The sequence below is a fragment of the Octopus sinensis genome, linkage group LG12 (assembly GCF_006345805.1).
Source record: "Octopus sinensis linkage group LG12, ASM634580v1, whole genome shotgun sequence".
In the NCBI taxonomy this organism is placed as follows: Eukaryota; Metazoa; Mollusca; class Cephalopoda; order Octopoda; family Octopodidae; genus Octopus; species Octopus sinensis.
Genome location: NC_043008.1, coordinates 45,550,593 through 45,560,194, shown reverse-complemented (window position 1 = coordinate 45,560,194; position 9,602 = coordinate 45,550,593).

Sequence of the window (9,602 nt, the reverse complement as noted above, 5' to 3'; positions counted from 1 at the left end):
TCTTGTTGTTATGAGATGAGAGTGCGATTTTTGTTTGGGCGGATGGCACGGGGCCCAAGCCTTGGATGTACCTTAAAGGTGATGCCAACATCATTTGGGCAATGCTGATGGAATATTTTCCACATCGCAGATGATGTAGCGCTCACGACGACGTTGGAGAGAATAGAGTTTTAGCTTTTCTAGTCGACCCCAATAGTCGAGGCCTGTCATGCCATCTATCTTTTTGGTGATTGCCCTTTGAGGTGCTTCAACTTTTATGATACCTTGTATTGTGTGGGGAGACCACAGTGGACAACAGTATTCAAGGTGGGGTCGGCAAAAGTGGAGAAGAGAAGGATAATGGTGTGGATATCTCTCGACTGGAAAGTTCTGAGAATCCAGGAAACACATTCTGCGGGCCATGTCAACTTTGGTGTTTATATGAGGGCCCAGCTTATGTTGTTGTCCACAATTACTCCCAAGTCTCTGATGTTGTTGGACGCCGCGAGAGAGTTCACCTGAAGGAAGGGAGTATGGGAGTTTCAGGGCATCCTCTTTTCCAAAGTGGATTAGCTCCAATTATCCTCGTTCAGCAGCATATTGTTTTTCTGCCCATTGGATAACAGCCAGTAGATCTGACTGAAGGCATGTCCGGTCACTCGCCTAATTATGACCTTCTGTAGCTTGGAGTCATCTGCAAAGATTTTTATGTTGCTGTGCTTGATGATGTCATTAATATCATTAATGTAAATGATGAAAAGAAGTGGGCCCAGCACAGTGTCTTGCGGAACGCCACTACTGACTTTGGCTGGGCTTGATTTTCCCCCTTCAACTACAACATGTTGAGATTTGTCTGTCAGGAAACACTTGATCCATTTCAGTAACTTTCCAGAGACACCAATGTTGGATAGTTTTTTCAATAGGATCTTGTGATCGACCCTGTCGAAGGCCTTACTGAAATCAAGGTAGATGACATCGGTGTTGGAGCCCTCTCCAAAGCTCTCAAAATGTCCTCAAAGTGATGCAGGAGCTGCGTTAGGCAGTCCCTTCCATACGGAACCATGTTGGTTGGAGATCGGCCGTCTGTTGCTTTCCAGAAATTGGGTTATTCGAGATCTCACCACCCTCTCAAATACCTTGATGATATGAGAGGTGAGTGAGATCGGACGGTAATTCCCTGCAAGGGACTTGTTTCCATTTTTGAAAAACTGGGACAACAGACTGGGACAGAAGGTTTTTTGGAATATAAGCCAGCATCCAGTGAGTTTCTCCACAGATTAGCAAGGGGAGATGCAAGTTGGTGTCGACACACCTTCAGGACACAAGCAGGGAACCTATCGGGGCCTACTGCTGAATTGGTTTTATTTCGTTTATCGGCGCTAAGACATCAGGGGCACTAAACGTTATGTCCGATATAGTGTGTTGGGGGTTGACATCACTGATACAGCCAAGATCGGCCATATCAGGATTGCTGAAACAGCGAGCAGTATTGTTTCTGCAGTATCTCGGCAATGGATTGGCATTATTTGGAGAGAGTGCAGTAGTATTATATAATGTATATATATATATCTTATATAATGTATATATATGTCTATATATATATATGTATATATATTGTGTATATGTATATATGTATATGCATATGTATGTATATATATGTATTGTATATATATGTATATATATATGTATATATATGTATATGTATGTATATGTATATGTATATGTATATATGTATTTGTATATATGTATATGTATATATATATATATATGTATATATGTATATATATATATATATATATGTATATAACGGGAAGCTTTATGAATATAGATAAAAGACGAGGCAGGTTTAAGGAAATAAATAAAAGACGAAGGCAGGTGGAATACAAACAAACAATTGTATTAGTATGGCGCTCAGGAAATATAAATAAAACGCTTCGAGCCTACGCTCTTCAACAGAAAGATACACAGAGAAAAAACACAGAAAGAAGGAGAGAAAAAAAAATGCGTGCAGAGGCTAACGAATCAACATGGCGATCTGATTTCGGCCAGAAGTCAAAGATCAAACTTGAGACGCAAGAGCGAAATTAGGGGAGATAATAGGGTTAAATGACCACGCTCCAACATAAGAGTGTGTGTGTGTGTGTGTATGAGAGAGTATTAGTGCGTATGAGAGGTCTGGACGTGTGTATGTATATATGATGTGATGTGTAAAGTCGTATGGTGTAGTGTAGAGAGAGGAGATGAGGGAAGATGGGGAGGGGGGAGAAAGAAGGGGGAGAAGAGGAGGGGGAAGGAGAGGAGAAGAGGAGGAGAGAGAATGGGGAGAAGGAAGGAGAGGAGGAGGAGGTAGAGGGAGAGGGGGAGTGAGAGAAGGGGAGTGAGGGAGCAGAGAGGAAGAGGGAAGGGGAAGAAGGAAGAAGGACGGAGGGAGAAAGAGGGAAGAGGAATAGGGGTGAAAGGATGAAGGACTGAAGAGAAGTATGGGTGGGGGGAGGTTAGACGAGGAGGGGGAGAGGGTGTTAGATGAGGAGGGGGGAGGGGGTTAGATGAGGAGGGGGGAGAGTTGAGACCAAATGGCGTATAAGAGCGAAGAGAGAAGATTAATTCCTGTTCACGGCGCAAACGGGAATCCGGATGGCCTCTGTGTAAGGACAAACCGAAAACAGACAGGTGTTGCAAGGAGTGACCGGTGGAGCGGAAATGGCGTGAGACCGGTGTGTCGTTCGCAAGGCGGATGTTACGAAGGTGTTCCGCGAACCGGTCAGCCAAGCGGCTTGCCGTTTGTCCGATGTACAGGGAATGGCAGAGAGAGCAAGAGACGCAATAGATAATATTGCTGGAGATGCAGGTGAAGGAGTTGATGATGCGATAGGGTCGATGATGGGTGCCAGTAAGGAGGGTGGTTTGGAGAGGTAAGGGCAAGTGCGGCACGTGGGCGGGAGCAGGGGAGAGCGGTGGGAGGTAGGGTCAGGGAAGGAGCTATGGACCAAAAGGTCTCGAAGGTTATGGGCTCGTTTGAAAGAGGGGAGGGGTCGGTTAGGGAAGAGGTGTGAAGTGGACGGGTCGGACTGGAGATGACGGAAAGCTCGAAGAATGGTGCGTTGGAGAGGTAGGGTCGTGGGGTGGTAAGTGAGGGGCAAAGGGAGGCGGGAGACTACAGGGCGGGTTCGGGGAGAGAGAGCAGATACACGGTCCACGGAACGTGCTCTGGCAAGGGCGGTGTGGATAGTGGTGAGGGGGTATCCACGTAGGATGAAGTGGTGAGCCATACGTTGAGACTGAGTCTCAAAGTCATGGTCGTCACTACAGAGCCTACGTAGACGGAGGAATTGGGAATAGGGGATGGAAAGCTTGGTGTGTTCTGGGTGGGAGGAAGAGAAGTTGAGGTATGAGTGTGAGTCTGTGTGATTGTAGTGAATGGAGGTGGTAAGAGTGGAGTGAAGAATGCTAACCGAAATGTCGAGGAAGGAGACAGAGGTGTTGGAGATAGTGGAAGTGAAGTGGAGGGCTGGATGGAAAGATTGAACGAAAGAGAGGAGGGAATCTAGATGTTCACGGGAGAGTGAGGTGGCACCGATAATGTCGTCAATGTAACGACCATATAGTTCAGGAGTGGGACCAGTGAAATTAGAGAACATTTGGGCCTCAACATAGCCAACGAACAGGTTCGCATAGTTGGGGCCCATTCGCGTTCCCATGGCCACTCCCGAGATCTGATGGTAGAACTCGCCCGTGAACGAGAAGCAGTTAAGAGTAAGGACAAGTTCGGCCAGACGAATGAGTGTGGAGGTGTCAGGTTCAGGGTTGGAGCGGAGGTCGAGAAAGTGCTGAAGTGCCTGCAGTCCTTCGTGGTGAGGGATAACGGTATAGAGGCTTATGTATTATATGTATACATATATATGTATATATATATATGTATATATATATATATATATATAGATATATATATATATAATATATGCAAAGAGAGAGATAGAGAGAGAGATAGAGAGAGAGGGAGTACCACTTGTTGGATACTTTTGCCGAATCAGAATTTATAGTTCTTTAATTTTCAAGTCTAAAACATATATATGTTTATATGTGTATATATATATACATATATATATATACTTACACATATATGTCCAGTTGTGTATGCATATATGGGTATGTGTGTATGTGTTATGTATATATTTGAATATTCATAAAGGTTTATAAACAAATATAATATATTTATATACCTGTACACAGGTATTCATGAGTACATATATATACATATTCATATATACATATTTATATGCATTCAGATTTATTATTTAATATAACTATATATATACGTGTGTACATACGTACATATATATATATATGTATAATATATATATATTATATAATATATATATATATATATATATAATGCAAAGAGAGAGAGAGAGAGAGAGAGAGAGAGAGGAGTACCACTTGTTGGATACTTTTGCCGAATCAGAATTTATAGTTCTTTAATTTTCAAGTCTAAAACATATATATGTTTATATGTGTATATATATACATATATATATATACTTACACATATATGTCCAGTTGTGTATGCATATATGGGTATGTGTGTATGGTTGTAGTATATATTTGAATATTCATAAAGGTTTATAAACAAATATAATATATTTATATACCTGTACACAGGTATTCATGAGTACATATATATACATTCATATATACATATTTATATGCATTCAGATTTATTATTTAATATAACTATATATATACGTGTGTACATACGTACATATATATATATATGTATATATATATAATATATATATCTATATATATATATATATATATATATATGTGTGTGTACATTCGTACATATATATATATGTATATTATATATATATATATATGTATGTATATAAGAATATGTATGTTTATGTATATGCCAAATATATAATATATATGTATATATATATATGTATATATGTATGTGTGTGTATATATATGTTTGTGTGTGTGTGTGTGTATATATATGTGCCTGTACATATGTATGTGTGTGTGTATATATATATATATATATATATATATGTGTGTAAATATATATATATTTATAAGAATAAGATAATTAAATTAAAATAAAACAACGATTTTATCAAGTGGTCAGAATGGAAAAAATAACGTTCAAAGGTAATAATTATTAAAATTATAACTTAGGGTATTAACGAGATACCACAATGCTGAAAATAGCAGCCATGAACCGACTCTAAAACCACCTAAATTCTTCATATAGCAACATGGAGAAAAGATGAAACTAGTAAAAAGTTACTGCATAATTACTATATATATATATATATATAATATTGTGTGTGGTGTGTGTGTGTTGTGGTGTTGTGTGTTTGTGTGTGTGTGTGTGTTATATATATGTGCTGTACATATGTATGTGTGGTGTATATATATATATTATATATATAGTGTGTTAAATATAATATATTTATAAGAATAAGATAATTAAATTAAAATAAAACAACGATTTTATCAAGTGGTCAGAATGGAAAAAATAACGTTCAAAGGTAATAATTATTAAAATTATAACTTAGGGTATTAACGAGATACCACAATGCTGAAAATAGCAGCCATGAACCGACTCTAAAACACCTAAATCTTCATATAGCAACATGGAGAAAAGATGAAACTAGTAAAAGTACTGCATAATTACTATATATATATATATATATATATGTGTGTGTGTGTGTGTGTGGTGTGTGTGTGTGTGTGTGTGGTGTGTGTGTGTGTGGTGTGTGTGTGGTGTGTGTGTGTGTGTGTGTGTGTGTTTCAAATCGAGTGGAACCTCAGAAGTTCTGAAATCCGAATGTGGTGTATATCACCAAGAACACTTCATGTCAAGGATTCGTTGATAAAATTCAAAAGTACGAGGTACGTGTTGCAGCTAAGAAGATTCACACCTTTCGTCTAAGTAAACTATTGTTCCTAAAACTTGTTTTTTTATTTTACTACGGATTGACTGAATCTGATTTTCTTTCTACGCCTCGATCTCTGGATCTTACATTGATATATATATATATATATATCTATATATATATATATATATATAATATATATATATATATAAACTTAGACTTAGATAAACTTAGATGTGTTTCGACCAATGATTGGTCCAGGCCATGTCTAACTTAATAGCACCACCTGATAGGATTATTTGAATCCTGTTTAAGTCAAGTTTTGCTTATGGTCCATTCAAGTAGCGAGTTTTTGTTGGGTGAGTTGTATCCAATTATTGGTGGCTTATCTGATATTCTTTGAAGGAATCTATCCAGACTCCGTTTAAAGTTGATGGGATCCTTTTCCTCTTTGATCTCTTTCGGGACAATTTTAAATAGGGCAGGGCCTGTTGAGGAAAAGAAATTATGTTGTAGTGTATATGTATGCTGTGATCTTGAATTGGGCAGGGGACGTATAGCCCGTCGTCCCAGTCTTGGTTGGACCTTGAAGGCTTATGTTCAGGTCGTTTGGGCAAAGGTGGCGGTATATTCTCCACATCGTACAAATGATGTACTGCTCACAGCGACGCTGGAGAGGGTAGAGTTTCAAGGCTTTAAGTCGATCCCAATAATCGAGAGCAGCCATGCCTTCAATTCGTTTAGTGAGTGCTCTCTGGGGTGATTCAATCCTCGAGATGTTTTGTCTTGTATGGGGAGACCACAGTGGGCAGCAGTATTCGAGGTGTGACCGTACAAAGGAGGAGAAAAGTGATATGATGACACCTTGTTCTCTGGACCGGAAAGTTCTTAAGATCCAGGAACTCATTGTACGAGCTATATCGACCTTCTTGTTGATATATGCACTCCAACTGAGATCGTCATCAACAATTACACCTAGGTCTCAGATGTTGTTAGAGGCTGTGAGCAGTTCCCCTGAAGGAAGAGAGTATGGCTGTTTCAGTGAGGAATTTCTTCCAAAATGCATCAGCTCCAATTTTCCCTCGTTCAGTTGCATTTTGTTTCTGTCTGCTCATTGACTCACAGCATATAGATCAGACTGGAGTTGAGTTCGGTCCGCTTCTTTATTGACCATTTACTGGAGCTTGGTGTCATCAGCAAATATTTTCACTTTGCAGTAATGTACGACACTGGAAAGTTCGTTTATGTAGATTATGAAGAGTAGCGGACCTAAGACAGTATTTAAACATATATATATATATATATTATATATACATATATATATTTACATACATATATGCATATATATATATATATATATATATATATATATATATATATATATATATATATATATATATATGTGTGTGTGTGTGTATATATGTATGTATACATATATATACGTACTTATGTCTTGTTTTTTTACCATTTTTTTACCATTTTTTACCCCTCTGCAGAAATATCTAAGAATTTTAATTGATTTGCTTTTCGCAGGAAGGAAAGTTTCTTGTCGAAGATACGTCTCGCTTTTATCCTTCGAAACGTAGAGTAGATGAAACCTTAGCGACTGAGAAGGGTTTTTTTTCGTTGTGTTAATTGTCCTGTACTCCATTTTTTGTTGTTTTTAAAAAAATGTCCAGTTCCTTTGGTTTGTGTCTATGTTTTCGTTTCTCTTTGTGTTCGACGTCCCTTTGGTGTCCTGTACTCATATATGCGTGTATATGTACATGTAGAGGTAGGTACGTACATATATGTTTATATATATGCATATGTTTTATTTCATTTATTAATATATATACATACATATATATGCATGTGTATGTATGTATACATATATATACGTACATATGTATATATATATATGTAAATGTAGGTGTATATATATACATATGTGTAAATGTATATATACATACATATATATGCATATGTATGTATGTATACTACGATATACGTACATATGTATATTATATATATACATATATGTTTATATATGTATGTATATATATATATATATATATATATATATATATATATATAAATATATATTTATATCAACTCAGTATATTAAAACTCAGTATGTGAAACTCAAATTGTACACATAAGACAACTGAATATCGTCATGTGCACTACATATCGCCCACCAGTTGCCTCAAAACACTCAGGCATGTTTGAAGATTACCTAACAAAAATAGGAGAAGTCCTCACCAACCTTGAACAACACAACAGTGTATTCTTCATGGGTGACTTTAACCTCCCCAATGTGGAATGGCCAGGGGGGGGGGGCAGAACTCCCAGGGATGACACACCATCAGTACGCACAGGTGGAGTCCCTGCTCCATCTCACAAATGCCTCTTTCATGGAGCAAATAGTTCTGCAACCAACAAGGGCAGATAATATACTGGAGCTATACTTCACAAACAATATGGATATTATCCATAATGTTAATGTGATGCCGACAAAGATCTCGGATCACAACATAATAGAGCTGTCTATGTATGGAACATGAAACACAAACACTTCATGTCCATAATACAAGCCATATGTGACAAATATGTCCCAGTGTGCAGGGCCAGAACACACAAGAACAAAAACAGGATCCCTAGAGAAAGGAGGATTCTTATGAGACGACGGACAAGGTTTGCGAACCGCCTGAGCAAGCACACCAAAAGTGCTGAGAAGTCTCGGCTCGAAAGAATGCTAATGGAAACTGAGAAAAGTCTACATCAGTCCCATGAAAAGGAGAGAGTAGATAAAGAAGCTTGGGTAATAGAAAGTATAAAATCAAACCCTAAAGCTTTCTTTAAGTTTGCCAAAGAGACAGCCACAGTGCACCAGAGAATAGGACCTCTCTTCCAAAAAGATGGCTCTCTCACAGGAAATCCCACGAGGATAAGTGAAATACTGAACGAACAGTTCCAAAGTCTGTTCACTACACCTCTAGGACACAGGCAAGTAAACAACCCAGAAGAATTCGTTGCCACGTTACCTGCGGCCAAAGAGGCAAAAGTTGAGTACATCAACATCGGAGATGATGATATCACACTAGCCATAGATGAGATTGACACAAACTCAGCTGCTGGACCTGATGGATTCCCAGCGATCCTTCTCAAATCGTGCAAACGAGCACTTGCAAAACCGCTACAGCTTCTTTTTCAGAGCTTTCTTGCAAGTGGTAAGCTCCCAGTCAAATTGAAAGAGGGGGTAATATGCCCTATCCATAAGGGAGGTAGCAGAGCAGATGCTAAAAATTATAGGCCTATCACTCTTACCTCACGCATCAGCAAAGTCATGGAATGAATAGTCCGTAAGAAACTAATCATGTTCCTTGAAGAAAATGACTTGCTCTCTGACACCCAGCATGGATTTCGACCAGGTAGAGGCTGGCTAACACAGCTCCTGCAACACTATGACTGGGTGTTGAAAAAGCTACAAAATGGCTCAAATGTGGATGTAATATAACTTGACTTTACAAAAGCCTTTGATAAAGTCGACCATGGTATGATCTGTTACAAACTGCGTGGTCTCGGCATAGGCGGAAAACTTGGAGAGTGGGTGCACAACTTCCTAAAAGACAGAAAACAAGCAGTTGTGAGCAATGGAGCCACCTCCAAGGAAACGCAAATAACAAGCGGTGTCCCACAGGGCACTGTCTTGGGGCCACTGATGTTCATAGTGGCCCTTTCAGTTGCTACGATGAC